This window comes from Saccostrea echinata, unplaced genomic scaffold (genome assembly GCF_033153115.1).
Source record: "Saccostrea echinata isolate AGI-Se365-2 ecotype Australia unplaced genomic scaffold, CSIRO_AGI_Sech_v1 ptg000012l, whole genome shotgun sequence".
NCBI classification, from domain to species: Eukaryota; Metazoa; Mollusca; class Bivalvia; order Ostreida; family Ostreidae; genus Saccostrea; species Saccostrea echinata.
The window spans coordinates 223,770-242,767 of record NW_026889761.1 but is presented as its reverse complement, the minus strand read 5'-3'; the positions used below and the strand labels follow the sequence as shown (position 1 = coordinate 242,767).

At 34.5% G+C, this 18,998-nt stretch overlaps 2 long non-coding RNA genes across 2 annotated transcripts; one reads left to right on the top strand and one right to left on the bottom strand.

Annotated features, from left to right (window-relative positions):
• Positions 1–466: 466 nt before the first annotated feature.
• LOC133185168 (uncharacterized) lies at positions 467–1,409 on the bottom strand. Its single transcript, XR_009720881.1, has 2 exons — positions 906–1,409; positions 467–564 (listed from the first exon to the last, which is right to left on the bottom strand). It is a non-coding gene; the product is annotated as an uncharacterized LOC133185168 (long non-coding RNA).
• Positions 1,410–10,609: 9,200 nt separating this feature from the next.
• Positions 10,610–11,953, top strand: LOC133185761 (uncharacterized). The gene is made up of 3 exons (XR_009720937.1): positions 10,610–10,716; positions 11,178–11,408; positions 11,624–11,953. It is a non-coding gene; the product is annotated as an uncharacterized LOC133185761 (long non-coding RNA).
• The last annotated feature ends 7,045 nt before the right edge of the window (positions 11,954–18,998 follow it).

Genomic DNA, 18,998 nt, shown 5'->3' with positions numbered 1-18,998 from the left:
AATTGGAACAAGCAACAATAGAACAAAATTCAGATTACAAACATTATATAATTATGTAATTCTAAAATGTGATTCTTCAATTACATTTTAAATACTCTTTAGCAACATGTACATGTAAATAGATGCATGCATAATTATGTTCAGTGAACTTCATCTTTTAAACTTAAAATGAAATAAAAATTTAAATTAAATTATTTTAATTATGTACAGTACACATCAATCAAGGTATTATTATCCAATAGTTCCATTTCCAGTAGATTAACATAGAACATCCAATGTAAATGTCTAGTCAACATTTTTGACTGCACTAGTACTAGATGGTTTTAAGTTGTCTTGGAGGTTAAGTAGATGTTTCTTCCTTTGCTGAATTTATGAGTGGCAGTCATACTTGGGTTTAAAATAATCATCCAGTGGTACGTCATAAGAATCATAATCAATTCATCTTGTTCCATTCTTTTTCCTTGCATTTCCTTTAAATGAGTGCCAACATCAGAACTCCGTCATGTATGCAAGCTCAGCTAGGGTACATGATTAATCTGCAGATCCTTTGATTCCAAATTTTATCTGCAAAAAATTTGAAGTTATAATAATTTAGTTAGTATATTTTCAATGTTCCGTTGGTCATGAAAAGCCAGTCAATAGAAAAATCATATGCATCAATATTTAATTAGCAACTTAAATACTTGTAATTCATAGAATACCACACTGAGACTGTCAATTGTACACTCTGACCTAATCTGTTCTTACCATATTTATAGTTCTTAATTAAACTGTAATTCCTGATAACATTCTGCATTAAATATATCAAACTTAAATACACTGATAATTAACATATAAACATTTCTTTTTTTTTAATTAGTAATATCTGAAATGAGAGGGGGGATAATAAATTTCAAAGCACTTACCCTATTCTCAGATCAGCATATCTTTGAAACTTTCCTTCATTGTGGCTGCACCATGGTAATATCTAATTGATCTTTAATCATTTCCTCATCCCATGGACATACTGGATACATTTGTAACTTTTAAAGGTTAGCATCTAGTTCAATATGGTGATGACATGTATTTCCAAAAGCATATTTCAGTTCTTCACTGTATTAATCCATATACTTTCAATGTCCCTCACAAACATTTTGTATTGAAATTTTGAACTGGTCTTAGAAGGCGCACAAATCCTAACTGGCTCTCCTCATTGGATACTGCCCCACCTTAAGTAACAGTGGGGGACACAACAGGTTGTTTAAGTAGAGGAAAGCATTTTCAAATTGATGGGAGATGAAGATTAGAAGCTCAAGAAATTAAGAATTTATTCCTGCCTGGTCCCCAATCATTTGTGATGCTATCATCAGGAAGTGTTAACACTTAACACATGGTCAATTTGTAATAAAGGCTTGGGAAAGCTTGGACCACATAGAGTGTCAAAGTATTGTATTTCCTCACGTGAGCCTCAAGTGAGGAATTGAGACTTGTAAATCTTTGGTTTTGGTTCTACTTGTAATACTGAATTTTGACTATGTCCAATTTCCTCACCTCTTGCTCACCTCTTGCTCACGTGAGAAAACTGAACTTAGAAAAATCACTACCAATGCTATATCTTAAATTAGGCTGTTCTTAGGTGAGCAAATTGAATAGACTTTTGCTCATGAGCATTGAGGTGAGCATAATTTTGCACATGTGCATTTTGGTTAGTATTTTCCTCCCTAACAGAGACTAACAATCTGCACATGAGCAAAATCCAATTCTACCTAATTTGCATACAATTCTTACTTGATTCTCATGTGAGTCTCATGAGCTGCTCATGAGCATTTGTTAGAATGTTTGGTACGGGATATATATAATATATGTTTTACATTTGGTTAAGAAAACAAACTTACTACTGTGTCTTGTACTTTGCTTTCTTCAATAGGTGGAAGAACTGCTGTATCATATATCACAAGAGCTGGGGGATTAGCCTAAATAAGTAAATAAACCATTTAGAAACGCATCAAATATGGCAAATAACCATAATATAACACACATTTAACAACATGCATCAGAGTGAGAAGACGAGGAAACGACATCAACAACACATATTTAAATAATATTAATATTTACAAGACATTTCTTAAACACATTCTACATAAAAAGACACAATTTACGTATTGCTTCATTCGGAATTTCCTCTATCCATGACATGCTTTATAGATACTGGATTGTTAAGAATATTATCAATCTTTCGCGTCAAAACTATAATACCTCCTGTTTCTGCTTCTTATGTGGACTTCCTCTTTCTTCGCTGGCCATTTTTCTCAGGTATATCGAGCAGTTTGACGATGATTTTGTATACACGCTACAGCACTGACTTGGCCTATCGTATTACATGCTGCGTATTCGGTAACCTCGGCTTACTCCGCTACGCACCATGCAGAGGTCTGCATAATATCCGAGTAGTTCCGAGTGCAATAGAAAGAAAAAATAATGTATATTATTAAATAAAAGAAATGAAACACTTTTTACATGTTTACAAAATTATTTAATCATGGTTTTGATACTTTACTTTTCCCCTTTTTAGCAGATCTTCTTGTGAATTAGATCGCATTTCAATTTTCCACCAATCAATGATCAGAGCATCTCTTGCGCGGTCTGGGTCGCGCTCAAAATATTCCCGCTCATTTTCCTTTGTTTACTAATTAGCATCTCGGATTGTAATCATGACAGAGTTCTCCGTAGTGTATTTTGAATATGACAAACAGTTTACACCCGTCGCAAAAACAAAATTGAAGCTTTTGACCACCGCAGAAGCTGGAGCTGCTTGCTCAGTACCATTTGACACACTCCAAATTGGAGATGATGGCAGAGAAGTGATTGCTACGGAATTCTATAATGGCACCATCATATGTTCTGGGCAAGGTATGTTAATATCAACATATTTTAACTTTTAATACACACCAGCAAAAAAAAAGTTTTCCATAAGAGAGAAAAATTCAACTGAAGGGATAGCAGTTGATGATACGCTTAATAAGGGGGCACGAAAAGAAAAAAAAAATCAAAGAACATATAAACTGTTCTCGACTAACAAGAAAATATATTTTATCCGAACCTTTACTGGTCTCCCCCCACACAAAAATTAAGTTTGAGTCCCTTCATAATTAAACTGTTGTGTTTGAGATCGCCCCTTTTTTCTAGTCAACTTTTCCTGTGAATTTAAGGCATACACATTCCAATTCATCTGGACAAAATTTGAACCCCTTTCCCCTTATTATTATTATTTCATATATATTTCCTCTTCTTCTGGAAGTTTATATGTTATAATAAACCATATAACTTTATATTTTAATTTTGCAAGGTAAAAAAAAATAATGCATGGCCGTAGGATCCGGGGGGGGGGGGGGGGGGGGGTGCCGTAGAATACTGTAGAAAATATAGCTACTATATGCTTTTGCCCCCTCAATAATAACTGTTGTGTTTTTTGTGTGTGCGTGTGTTTGATTTTTGCTTGTCAAGAAATTTTTGGTAGTTGATAGTGCTCCCAACTGAAAATGTATGGTCCCCCCCCCCCCCCCCAAAAAAAAAAAACCCACTGAAATTGCTTCCTACGGGCTTGTAATGTGAATGAAATTTTATTTCTTTTCAGTGAAAAAAAGAGCAGTTGAGATCGCAAAAAGATGTCAGTCTCAACTTGAAGCCGATTCCTCCTCCTTGGAGGTAATAATAGAACAATACAGAAATGAGTCGAAAGTTAGAAAAAGAGATTCTGCAGGGAAAATGGCTGCAGCTATTCTTGAATTGCAGCCGGAAAGTAATTCAAAACCATCATCTGCTAATTTGGAGCCAGAAATTGTGCCTGCTGCCAAGAAAGGACAAAATAGAAAAACAAAATCTCTTGAAAAGAAAGCGCCGGAGAAGGTAACAAAAAAAAGCATCCATCCAGAGAAAATGGCAGAGATGCTAGAATTAGTTGGTGAGAATACTACAAGTCAGCAGTATATTAAATTGAAAAGCAGAGTTTCCCCAACTAAAAAATCCCTTGATCAATCAAATGCCACTGGTTCATCAAAGAAACATTCTCCTGCCAAAACAATGTCCTTTGAAAGGGAACAAAACAAAACGCCCAAGAAGCATCCTTCCAGTGAGTGCGCCCAAAGATCTTCCAACAGAATGAACTCCTCGCAGTCAGAACCAAACAAAACACCCAAGAAGCATCATTCCATAGCGTGCTTCCGAAGTTCACCCGTCAGAGTGAACTCCCATTCAGAACCAAACAAAACACCCAAGAAGCATCCGTCGAGCGAGTGCACCGAAAGATCTCCAGTAAGAGTAAACTCCTCTCATTCAGAACCAAAGAAAACGCCCAAGAAGCGTCCTTTGAGCGAGTGCACCCAAAGATCTCCCGTTAGAGTGAACTCGCATTCAGAACCAAACAAAACACCCAAGAAAAGCCGTTTGAGTGCATTTGCCCAAAGTTCTCCTGTCGGAATGATCTCTGCTGATATAGAATCAAGGAAAACACCAAAAAAGCACAAAGTAAACGAAGGCTTAGGACATTCACCAATCAAGATCTGCACATCTCCAGATAAAACCAAGACTAAAAACAGAAATGATTTTGAAGCCTCCACCTCGGATGTTCAAACTCATTCTGCATTTGGACAAGATCATCTTCCGACACAATACAACAATTTCCCTTATTTTCAAGATCTTTCACCAATAAAAAATGAAATCTCTGAAACCTCAAGATGGGATAACACATTTGTAGGATCGGCAGGAGTTTTACTTGACATGGAGCAGCCTCAAACTTTGTCATCTTGGACAAGTGTACAAGATGTCCATTATCCACACTGCAATCAAACTTCAACACCTGGACCTGAACTGCAACTCCCACAAGAAGAAGAGACAAGAAGATCAACATCAGACAGAGATACTCTATGTAAAAGTAGGTAAAAATTGTTGCAAAAAAAATCCAATTTATTCCATGTATTGGTTTGGAAATTCAAATATGATAGTTTTTTAAATTAATTGTTTTTCAGTTCTAAGGATTTCAATGAATGAGAGTCAATTTGCTGGGAGACTGTTACATAGAATTGCAGATGTCTTGACATCAGATCATCATGATCAAGATATATCAACTCAAATCATGGATAATTTTGATTCATGTAACTTTGGGCCAGAGGATACCATTAATAGCCAACCTTGCACAGTCAGCAAGTCTGAACATGAGGTAAAGAGACCTTTTTCTTGCATGAAAATTATCATAATCTTTGAAAAAGTGTTGAAATAATGTCACTTATGAACAGCTGTTGTTCAAAATTGCTAATACAAAGTACTGTTGTTGTTTTGTTTTGTTTTTTTTAATACAAGTATGGATTAAAATTTTGATTTTTCATCAACTCTAATATCCAACAACTAAAAGCTTGCAGCCTCTAATTAACATGTCTTGATATTTAAAGTGAAAAAAAAAATTTAAAAAATTTTGTAACTTATTTCTTACATAGCATGTTCAGTTTTGTTGGAATGGTAGAACAGCACACGGCTGCAGCGTACAAGCTCTAAGGTAACAAAACAGTCCATATCCTTAGATTTGCTCTTTCAGAAATGTTTCTGTTCGAAGTTGCTATGAAGAGGGAACTCACTTCACCAACTTGTATCGCATTGTATATATTCTTGTAAATTGCAGCTAATAATACACAAAGAATGTAGTTCTGCATGAAAATTTAGGTTAGATTATCTAGGCACCAACAGTTGCATGTTCTTAAATTTGGTTTTGATTTAAAAAAAAAAATATTGCATGCAATTCTTTATTTTCACACAAATGTTGATATTCTAATTTTGGATTTTTTAAACAGGAGAATCTTGGTGTCCTCATAACAGACCCAAATAACCCAGACAAATTTAGCAAAATTCGTATCAATAAAGTAAAGGAACGCCAAGCCATTATACAGGCTGAATCTTCCAAGAAACCAGCAGTAACACTCTTAAATGGCATCCTTAGCTGTGTCTTCACAGAGTACGAGTTATCCAATTCTTCTGGACTTGGACTAAGAAAAAGCAGTGATGAAGTAAACAAACCCCTAGACAGTGTCAAGATGGATGCAGTTAGAGGTAATTTGATTGATTTTCTTAAAGTTGATTTCATTAAAAATTTATATAAGCATAATTTTATACAATAAAAAATATACACAAAAAATTAATATGAAATTTGTTCATGCCTTTAGAATTTGGGACATTATTTATTAACTTTAACTTTTAGAAATTAATATACCTTACTCATGAAAATTTTTTATGTATTGCAGGTTACATTAGATATTACTGTAAAACGTACAAGTGGGAGGAGCCGACCATCAGTGAATTCAACAAAGTCGTTACCAACAAAGTGACCAACACCAGGAAAAAATTAAATAAATCTCCAAAATTGAAAACAAAAAACAAGTCGAGTGGGAAAAAAGTAAAAGATGCCGGTGATTCTCCTGCTGCTACTGCTACTTCTTGCACAGACACAAAAGAACAGTGAATTGTTGATTCAGTTAATTAGGAGACCCATCTAAATTTTGGTTGTCATCAGTTGTAATTGGAAAGTATAAATTAATGAAAATATGAAATTCAAAACATCCAGTGCTAATGAATAGCATGTGTGTGTTTATGTGCGTGATAATAGTGATTGTGGTAGTCGGACTGTTGCACTCCTGAGTAAGTATACTAGCATAGAATATTGGAGAACTAGTATATTTCATATGATGTCATCCTCATACACCACGTAAGCTGTTGTTTACGTGATCATTGATTAAAACTGCACCAGTTCTATGGGAAATGTCAGCGTAAACTGTAAAAGTGTTTTTCTTATTAAGTATATATATGTATGTATATGTATAATACAGACAGCATGTATATACATTGTATTACCTGTTGACTTTTGTTTTTGTGACTTAGATATCAATGCAGGAGATATTTTTCTTTTTTAAGTTGTACAATAAGTCATTCCCTATATGCATTTATTATTGAATTTACACATATGGACATCTATATATAGTAAGCTCTTGATTTCAGATATGTTTTAATTCAATGATGTGTGATGCTTTAATTAGAACAATCCATATTTGCAAGATATGTAGTACAATAAATTTTTTTTTCAACTGTATTAAAATGTATTGCATTATATTGCTAGTAAGGAATTACATTAAGCAGTTTGCCAAACAGTTCATAGGCAGTTAAAATAACTGCTAAAGAACTGCCCCATAACTGCTTTTGAAACTGCCTGTGAACTGCTAAAGAACTGCCTATGAACTGCCTGTGAACTGCCTGCAAACTGCCTGTGAACTGGTAAGGTTAAGAAAACTGCTTATTTCATACAGTATAAAGAAAGCAGTTGGCATACACAATTAACATGGTAAAGAAAGGTTAAGAAACTGCTAATCAACTGCCAAAATTAGAAAACTGTTAAGGTTAAGGAACTGCTTCATAACTGCCTTCCACTTTGCCATGGGTAATCAGGAGATCAACAGCACCCCAGGAGTCCAACCACCCATGAAGACCAACACCACCCTCAGGACTCCAACACCAGGACTCCAACACCAATTGCAAGATTTAATTAACAATGTATTTTTTAAAAGAAATATTTATCGGATTTCCAACATTTCGGCATGAGCATTATGGAAGAGACATGATGATTTGTCGAAATGTGCATCTGGGTGCATAAAAATTGTTACTGTATAAGATTTACATCTTATCTTGGAATGTTTTTATGTATTGGGCTATTTCTTGACCACACATGAGAATACAAAACGTTTGTAAAATGTTTGGGTTTTGTACCATGATTACATGTAATTTATAAAATGTATTTGTGAAATTTATTGTAACTGATCTATTGATAGGAAGTTAATTAAATGTTTACAATATAGATTTATATACTGGGTATGTTTTCCTTTATATAATAATGAAGGCATCTTAGTTAATAAAACAATTAAAATTTTAAATAAGTAATGCCCCCCCCCCCCCAAAAAAAGAAATAAACGTTGAATTAACTTTTATTCAATGTCTAAACAACATTGATTTTCAACATTGAATCAACGTTAAGATTTCAACGTTGCTCAATTTTCAAAATCTTACATAAACTAAACATTGAATCAACATATATAATCAACGTTGATTCAGTTTTTTTCAATGTTGTGTGCCTGCTGGGTTGTGAGAAGATCAGTAAATAATGATGACAAGTGGGAAACGACCGGGTTAATATTCACAAATTTTAGGAGTTTTCAACATTTAAGACCATGCAGACATAACTCCTCCCCCCTTTCCCCCTTCCCAGCCCTTGGCTCATTTATTTATACAAATTATTTATAACTTGTTTTGGTATAAAATAAATTGTGAATAATTCAAAAATGTATATGTACACAAAGTATAATGGTCTCTGAATGATTTTCATTTTCTACTTCTAGGAGGGTGGACTGAACCTAGGGGGTCCTGAATAAAATGTCAAGCAGATTATCACTAACACACTTTTGAGGCAGGTCATATTGTGATCATTTCCAGTTTCAGGATGAGGATGACTTCAAGGGGTCATTACCTTTATACCATTTAATGCATAATGACTCGAGGGACAATATTATATATTTACATTTGCTATGTTTTTCTACTAAGCCAACTGTGCAATTGATTTGAAGTTCATTTTTGTGTATACTCACGCGTAGAAATATACACGGAGAAACTCTCGGTAAAGTGACGTCACAATGAGGCTACAGAGACGTTAATAAAAATGTAACGATATAGGACAGCAAGAAATTCAATATTGAGCATAATATTGTTGCTTTTGAACTTGTAAATATAAGGAATGTTTATCAGTTTAGTGTGAATTATTGGTGTGTAAATCACACAGACTTGCACGTAGGCATAGCGCGCTTCATGAAATATGCCTACGTGACAAGTCTGTGTGATTTACACACCAATAACTTACACAAAACTGAAAAACATTCCTTAAATATGGTTAAGGGGAGAGTTTTCAACCATTTTCAAGATACAATGTATATGATCATTTGTTTCAAGTTTTAGGGGTTGGGAATGACCACTGGGGGGTCATGACCCCATATATCCTATTTAGTGTGTTATAATACAAAGATGACTTAGGGGCTTTTGCTTTAATGAAAGCTATTTTATATTGTTTACGGTCCCAAAGATCGAGTGGAATGACCCCAGAGACTTGCCTCATTGTATAATTTGTGTAATTGTGGCATTCCAATGATCTTTGACCCCAACTATAGGCCCCCTAACCATTTTCATTTCCGTTTTACCCCGTTTTACATTCGGCAAACCTCGGCTGATTCCGTCACCTTCATCGATGAGGTAGGAATCGGCCGAGGTGTGCCGAGTGCCCCATTTTAGTCACTCGTGTGGAGCAGTCACTGCCCGTACGAAACTCTTAACCGTTTTCCGCCTGGAGTCCGGGCGGACTGAGACGGATTCCGGTCAAGTGCTAGGTGGACTAAGCCGTACTAAAGGCGGACATGGAAAACGTCTTAGCTTTAACCGTTTTCCGCCTCATATCTTAGGTGGATTCCACCTTAAATCTGAGGCTTATTTTTGTTAGACGTTTTCCGGCTTAGCTCTTAGACGGATTCTGTATTAATCTTTAAATTATGAACAGTTTAAATTATGACCACATGTTTCATTCCTCTTCTAAAGGCACTAATGGGGGAGATATTCGAAAAAAAAATAGTCAAACATGGCTTTTAATCCAGTTATTAGACTTTGAATATTAGGCTTTTTATAACATTGAAGATTGCGTTTCCTAAAGGAGCAATTTTTTTGCTGCCATATTGTATATCAGATATACGTTTCTAATGCGCTCCTGCTTGACCACCCTCTACAGGGGGTGGAAGTTTTCAGGCAGAGCCTCTCTTTGGATGCATTGGTCAGTTTGAATGCAGATTTTGAAAGTGATGACTGTTGGTCAATTTGGTTGATGAATCTTTATATCTTATTCAGTTTAAAAAGGAACTCAGGCAAGATGTATGCCTGTAAATTATTATTCTGAAGATGATTTGTTATGTGTTTTTGGAAAAAAGAGTGATAAAATACAACTTTTGGTGTTATTCTACTAAGCTTTGGTGTGAAGCAAATTATGCTCGGTGAACATGCTGAATGGACAAAGAAGGACCTCTAAACACTGTACAGGAGTACATGTAACTGTGAAAAACAATGGTAAGTTAAAATTTTTAGCGGTGTTTTTTCTCTTTTTTTGAATTCGTACAGCCAAAATATGTACACACCACTCTCCACCATTACTTCCGATAATTAATTCCAGCTGGAATAGCATTGAGGCCCTATATTCACATTATACTCTACACTGACCCAGATGTTATAAAAAAGTTTGCGCATAAAATTTCAGGCGCCATTTCTTTTTGCCTAATGTAGGGTAGCCTCCCCCCCCCCCCCCTTGTTTTCAATGTTATGAGTATATCCTTTTAGATTAAAATATTAAAAAGTACAAAGATAAAGGATAAAAAATAACTAATTCATTTGTCAATTATTAATCAACATGTACTTTTGTGTAATTTTATTTTTCACTTTGCTTATGTGTTTTCCGGAAATACGATTTCCTTTTAAAATTAGCGACCTGTAGTTACTTCCAGTTTTAAAATCACGATGTTAGCACTGGTTTAACCAGTGGTTTATTAATGGAATGGTGACACAGACACCCTTTTAAAAGTGTAGTTCGCTGCTCAGTTGGGATTAGGAGTCAGGTTCTGAGATGTAAGTCATCATTTAAACTATTAATGTATACATCATGTACATGGAATTCTTTTTTTTTTTTTTTACCTTGATGAAATTCTTAAAATACATTTTTGGGGTGAAATTTGAACAAGTTTTTTAAATTTATTTTTTCATCCATATTGAAGTGTACCATTCCTCCTAATGTTGATGCATTTACACGAAAGTTTTCCTAATTATTCAATAAGCAGCTGCAAATGTACATTTCAAAACATACATGGATATGAGTATATTCATTTAAGTTAGATCTACATATTTCATGAGCAGCTATTGAATATACATGTAAATTAAAAGTGTTTGTAGAATGGGGTCTTACGTTATTACCTTTTACAAATATATGAAGATTATGAAAAGTAATTGAATAAGAGATTAAAAACCTATTTAAGTCAATTTTAAAACTGTAGATATTAGGATTTTCTGCAGTGCAGTGTTATACATTTCAGCACTTCGAGCTTTTTAAGTCCTCAGCAATTTTGGCCAATAAAGGTAAAATGAGGACTGCGGCAACTGCAGCAAGTCAGGATGAAGGCCAGAAGTCACTGTCCATCCACCCTTAGCAGTAAACTGGCAATGCTGCTGAGACTTCTCATTTGAGAGCTTGCCGAAGATTCATGGGAAAAAGGAATGCAATCTAACACCTGTGCTTCATTCATCTGTATTGGAGGTTATGAGAGGTAAGAATACATGAAGACATCAGACGTCTGATAAATATATGAAAAAATATTCTTATATTTTGTAAGTTTTAGTGTTGAGAGAAATTATAGACAAGACTATTTGCATCCTAATCTGTAATACAAAATAGAATGCCATAAAAGAGTCATTTTATTGAAAAATGTTGAAGAGTTGTTTTAAAACGATAAATTCATCTCAGTTTGTATTTTCTTTATAGACTTCAACATGTGGTGACCGTGTGTGAAGAATGGCAAAGGAAAGCTTGAATCATGCAAAAGATAATTAAGTTATTCCAGATAACTTAGGAAGAAGAACAATAAAAATGACACACTCTTTCCTTGCAGACAGAAAGAATTTTGTGAAAATAATCAACCAGTGGTAAATTAACAGCTAATTGTTTTGTTGAATTGACTTTTAAACAATGGTTTTGTCTTTCTTTTTTTATTTGTTAATTCAACTGTGACAGTCACATTATTATGTAGATGTATGAAGAAAAATCAAGTTTTGATACAATATTTTTTATCTTTTTATTTCATGTGAATTTAAGGCAAGGCATAACATTTTCAAATGTAAAATTTTTTTAGTCATTGAATTTCAAAGAACTTGTAAATAAATGATTTATAATTTGTATAATTTCATTTTTTTTTTAATTGTTAAGTTTGTAAAAGTGTGAAACAACAATAGCTGATACACTGTGATTGGCAGATTATGTAACCATTTATGCAAAATCCCTCTAACCATTAAGGCGGAATACGCCTATCTTAAGTAAGGCAGAATACGCCTTGCTAGTAAGGCAGAATACGCCTATCCTAAGTAAGGCGGAATACGCCTTGCCATTAATACGAAATACGCCTTGCAGGTAAGGCGGAATATGCCTTGAAAGTAATCCGTATTAGGAAAGGCGGAATACGCCTTAACTCATTTAAATATTTCGAGCCCTATTCCGCCCTGATTCCACCCGGACTCCGTCTAATAGTCTTATTAAGTTCTTTATAGATAAAGGCGGATTCCATGTTTTGATTTCCGCCTAAGGTCAGGGCGTAAATTTTCGTACGGGTGGTTAGAAAGTCTGCTCTAGAGTCGTGGAGTAAGGAGTTGATCCTTAAGTCGCGGGTTCGATTCCACTGCGGGACGTGGAGACCAGTGTCGACCATACGTTAAAATTTGCAGCCCTCCACCGGCAAGTGGTGGCGTCTCCATATGAGCGAAAAATTCTCGAGAAGGACGTTAAACAACAAACAAACCCCGTTCTATACTAAACGTTTAAAATAATATATTCATAATACAGTACTTACCGCCTGTTATAGGTGCTGTTAACTTGATAGAATAATAAATCCATTTAAAACACACACTAAATATCAATAATCACAGTGGTAATAATGATGTTCATACACCGTGTGCAAAACAATAATGATAACGGTAAAAGTAGTGCTCGCAGTGTGACGTAATTCCACGCACGAGTCTAGAAATTTTCCAAAAAGGTGTAGCCTACATTTGTAAAATTTATATTATAATTACATACATTTTTTTTTCATAAGTTTGTGTCATCTATTCTAAATATGACAGGAAAACGGGTGAATCGTGGGTGGGGTTGATTTTTGACAAAGTTGATTGGGTCAAGATTTGGAAAGGGGTTCTCCGAGTCCTACTCAAATACTGATAAAAATTTGCACAAGTTGGCATCTATTTTTTTTTTTTTTTAAAGTTCATCAAAAAAGCTATGCACTAAAATAATAATATTTGTTGTTTTGACAATAAAATCAACAAGTTCCAATTATGGGTAGAAAATTAACCATCCCCCTTTTTTTTTTTACACAAATCTTTCAAAAATTCTCTCTTTATTAGAATTTACATTATTAGGTAATATCAGACTGGTAATGAAATATTTACATGCGCGGATCTAGAGGGGGGGGGGGAGGGGGTCCGGAAGCAAACACGAAATCTATATACGAAAGCAACTAAAAGTGACCTTGGAACCACCCCCCCCCCCTTAGAAAACACGGACCCCTGTTAAGCTGAAAAGTTATACTTATGAAGCTTAAAAAGTGAGCGGCCAACCCCCCTCCCTCCCCCCCCCACCACCAGCACCATGAAATAGAAATATTTTTTTTGCTTGTCAAGAAATTTCTGGGCTGGATCCCCCTGGAAAAAATTCCTGGATCCACACCTGATTTACATAAGAGGCCCATATGGGCTGCATGTTCACCTGAGCATTTTATGCTTGATTTAAATGTGTGCTTCTTCCCTGGTTACCAGAATTTGAAGGAGAGCAGTCAGAGCACATTTCAGGGATGTAGCAACGTTTTTGAAAGTGGAAGGGGGGGGGGGGTAACCAGAGAAAAAATTTCAACTTACCTCAAAAAATTTGACAAGCCAAAAAATTTTTTTTCCAAAACTCAAAAATCCTATTTCGTGGGGGGGGGGGGGGGGGGGTGTTTCCAACTTCTTTCAGTACTCCAATTTTATATATACACTACTACATTACCTTTATTTGACTATAATGCAACAAAAAGTGGGGGGGGGGGCAACCACCTGTTCATGAACATTTTCAATAGTAAAAAGTTATGTTTCAAAAAAAGGGGGGCAGGTCCCCTCTGCCCCCCCCCCCCCCCGATGCTATGTGCCTGCATTTAGAGGCAAACACATTAGTGCGGGTATTACTGTCTCATGACAGCATCTAATTTTTTTAAACTCTTCTATTTTTTTTTTACACAATCACTTGCTTTATGGGGATATAGAAACAAAATATTGATACTTTGTACTTCTAGTTGGTGTTTCAAATGAAAATAACTGGCAAATAGAATCTGCATCACCCGACACAAACATTGTTAAAATACAGTCTATCAAAAGTAGGGTTAGCTGTTTCCCTAGCCCTAACCTGGAAAAAGAAAAAAGCAAATGTGTTTACATACCTATTACTCTCTCCACCCTCACTGCCTTCCTTATTTTTGGAGGCAAGTTCCCCATCCTGGCACACACTGATGGTAGTTAGTCTGAGTAATGAAGGGTCATTGAACATTACTAAACATGCAAAATGTATTTTCCCCTCAAAATTCTCATCAACTACAATATCTCCAGTTCTATCCTTTTGAAACATACCCCTGTAATAGACCCTGCTGAACTGCTGAACCCAACTCTTCATCACATGTAACATGATTAACATCAGTTACAAAGGGAGGCTTGTCCTCCTCTGAATATGAAAGCTCACTATAATAAAACATCAATTTCATTGAATGGTCATCATATTTCAACTGCAAAAATCAATAACCATTAAATAATATACAAACCTATCTCTTTCCTCACTGCCATCTCTACTCTCTTTGATGAAGTCCACATCCTAGCTGGCAAACATGTCTGAATATTGAAGGATCACTGTAGAAAAAGAAATTTACAGTGAAATTGAATATGTTAATGTTAAATATTCATAATATGCCACATTTATGTATAATATCTCTCTTTTTCTATAAAGTTCTCTTCATTTGTTTCTAGCACTTGAGACATACCCTTGAAATTCTCCCTCCAGGACTGCCAAACCCAGTTCTTTGTCATATGAAACATCAGTTACAAAAGGGGGCATGTCCTCCTCTAAATGTGCAATATCGCTACAATAATAACAAGTCACTAAAAACATTATCACCGTCTTTGATTGGCCATAATATTTCTAATTCACAAACCATTCAAGTAATCTCAAAAATAATCAAACCTCATTTCTTTCTCAAAAGCAGTTTTCTTTGCATTCGTCATACTTTTCTCGGCAAAGTTTTCTATGATGTGACCTGCTCTCCTCTCCATTACCTTCAGGTTTTTGTGAGATATATATGGGAGATCCAGTGTTGTGAGAAAGTTATTCACTCTCTGGGGTCCTCCAAGGGAGTCAATCATAGCTACAACAATTATTTATATTTATTTTATGAAAGGTTTATGAGACTCTCAAATCAAAACATTGAACAGTTATTTAATATTCTACTGCACATGTATGTATTTCATTTTTTTTCTTTTTTCGCGTCAATTTAGTAAATAAACTTATTGTAAACCAATTCTAGATTAAAAAGCTACATATACTGCATTTCTTCCCCGAGTGTCCTAATTGAATTGATTAACTGTGTGTAGAATTGGTATACTTTTATGGTCGAAATGAATTTCTTTTTATTGAATCCTTCTCTCTTTTTTTAACGCGTTTGGATACTGCAAATGAAGGCATACACAAACCAGTGGTAAGTACAGTAGTTGCTTTTTTATACTTAAGAGGACTGGGTGGTTGTGGCCATTTTCAGACTATATTGATCTCCTTTAGAAGAAGAGCTCCATATAAAGATATACAGAAATGATCAAATTTTAAAACTAAAATGTATGAAATATTTGTTTGCCAAATGATAGTTGACAGCTTAAGATATCATATCTAAAAAATTAAGTTATATCTGATGGTTAATTTGTTGACCCCCCAGCCTCTTTAAACATCTTATATATGTTATATTCAACTATCATTAACTTCATCAAAATTTATCTAAATTCAAATGTATTAGTACTCGTCCATTTTATAGACAGTTATAGTTTTTGTAAAGACCACCATAATATAGTTACATCAAATGCAACTTTTATGTATACTTAGTGATGTAAACAACTGCTGCAAAATTCATCTTCTACTAAGCGAAAATTCTGATTTTGGTAAGAGGGGGTATTATTATTTTTTTTAAAAAATACAGTTTTGTGCATTTGAAACCAATTTAAACCAGAGAAATTTTGAATGAATTACGTTTATATCATAGCATACTGTTATATTAAATTCTTTAGTTTTCCTTTTTTTAACTTGTCAAGTTTTTCAGGTTGTTTTTTCTCTGGTAACCCCCCTCCCCTCTCCTTTTCAAAAACGATGCTACGTCACTGAGAGAGGATGTTGTAATAAAAGAGAAATTTCTCGTATGCATAATTCAGTACAGTGTTTCTCGCGAATTTAGCGTATATGTTTGCATTGATATTACATTTGAGCCAGGTAATTTCCATTTCAATGTGATATAGAGAAAGGGTGCTTATACTTGCCCTTAAAGGGTAACTTATTATTAAAATCTTGTGCAGGAAATATTAGAAAATTGAAAACTAAAGAGAGATTTTAAAATAAGTCCCCTGTATCTGCCCAATTAATTGAGCTAAAATTTGTACAGAAGTAATCTCAACAATAGCTTTAAGCCCCAAGAAGAATACACTGTCTGATCGAGTTAACTATATATCTGTTGTTCAGATTATTCTTACTTTGAGAATATTTGTCCCTCTTTAAATGACGTGTTTTTTTTCTTCAGTAGATACTAATACATTTGTAGATCCTCCAACTCCTCATGCAGCCAGATGATTACTATACAACATTCATATCGCCGAACAATAACCAAGAGGTAGGTACTGGTTAGCATTTATCACGTTTATGGGATTCGATCATGTCCCTACCATATGCAGATTCAGGATTCTTGAAAGGGGAAGCCCAGACTGAGGATCTGGGACCGTGCCTCAAGACTCTCGGTGGGTTAAGGATAAAGTCTTAGGGGACAGGGGACGAAGCTAGCGGGAAATACCCAGATCGTCTTCTTTCTTTTCACTTTAATGTTTAACACTTGTGCATAATTTGAGTCAGATTCCAATTGCTACAAAAACATTTTTTGCGAGACGGGAAGAAAAAAAAAACTTTTGAGAGAATATCGTAATATTCTCTCGGAATTGTATTTATATTTAATTTTTTTCTACATGCAAACATCAATATCATGAATATTATATATATAAAATGGAAAAGGAACAAATATTGGTGATCATTCTCATAACTCCTGCAAACAATACAAATTGCAAATTTAAAATTTAACAGGGTAAGAGATCACTGGAAATATTAGAATTAGAATATTAGGTTTGTTGGAGGAAGTACATTGATATACAATATATAGTCAATATAAGGAAAGAAAAAAAAAGTAGGACGAGTCATTTAAAAATCATCCTTCCAAAACCCATTTGGCCAGAAAAGATGGAACTAAAATGAAAGTTTTCTGGCAAAACGTAGATTCAAGTTCGTTCAAACCATGACCACTGAATGGGTATTGGGGGGATTTAACATGCATTCTCTGTAAGCACCAAAAAATCTTGGAAACGACATCTCTCCGATTTTGATGAAATTTGCACCACAGGTGCATCTTGGCACAAAACTAGGAAATATGGTGTTAGAAGTTTCACACGTGCACCCGGTTGCCATGGAGACGGGTCAATTGAATTTGGCCCTTTTTGGCCCTTTTTGACCAAATAAAAACATGAAAATTGAGGAAATGTAAATGCATTTTTGTCTTTATGTAGTAAACTCAAACACAAATCATTGTATCATAAGAAAACATCAACTTTTAAGGTATACAGGGCATATAATCGGTTATTCCAGAATTATTCCCACTCTAAGAAAAAGGTCCTGTAAAATGACATTGTTTCTGAAAATGTGAAAAATGGGAAATTTGGTATTTTTTGAGAACTTTAAGGTTAAATAAAAAAAATTGTCTACGGAAATTTTTCAAATCTTATGTGTGTTTTACACTTCAGAATTAGGAGTGTCACCTCATGAAAAAATTGGAGTGGGATCTCAATTCTATTTTTAGTAACATATATCTATAAATAGACATATTTCAGAAAAATCTAAAAAATCAAATTTGGGCAGAGTTTAAGATGCCATTGGTAGGTATTTAAGAAATATACTGTAAAAGTCAATATGTTAATGACAGAAACTGGACACCAATAACTACTATGCATATTATTTGAAGGGAGTTCCGTTTTCTATTTATAGCTCCAAATGCCTTAAAATAGACATGTCTCATAATATGTGTAAAAATGACTATTTTCTATCATTTAGAAGCTCCACTAAAACATAAGTGATAAACATACTGCTATCACCAATATTTCATCAATTAGAACATGGGATAATACAATAACTCACACATTATTGAGGATAGGCTCTCATTTCTATAAATAGTACAAATGTCTAAAATTAGACACATGTGAAATTAATGACGAAATGTGGATTTTTTGCACTAGTTCTCACATTAGAGATGAACAATTTGCATACTAACTGTCATTAACTGTAACTGACATAATGTGACTGACAAGTGCAGAAGAGCATTAACTGAAATGCAGAATAATAAACGGAGGTTTCCATTTCTATTTATAGTAACAATTGTTTAAAAATAGACATTCTGAAAATTATAAAGAAAATGTAGAATTTTGCACTATTTTCTCACATTAGGGATGGACAATTTGCAGACAAACTGCTATTAATTGTTAATAACATAAGGGGAACAACAAGTACAAGAAAGCATTAACTGAAATGCAGAATAATAAGCGGAGGTTTCCATTTCTATTTATAGTAACAAATGTTTAAAAATAGACATAATGCAAATTATTAAAGAAATGTAGAATTTTGCACTGTTTCTCACATTAGGGATGGACAATTTGCAGACTAACTCTTATTTTCTGTTGTTAACATAAGGCGACTGAAAAGAGCGAGACAGCATTAACTGAAATGCAGTACATTCAGTGGAGGTTTCCATTTCTATTTATAGTAACAAATGTTTTAAAAATCATAT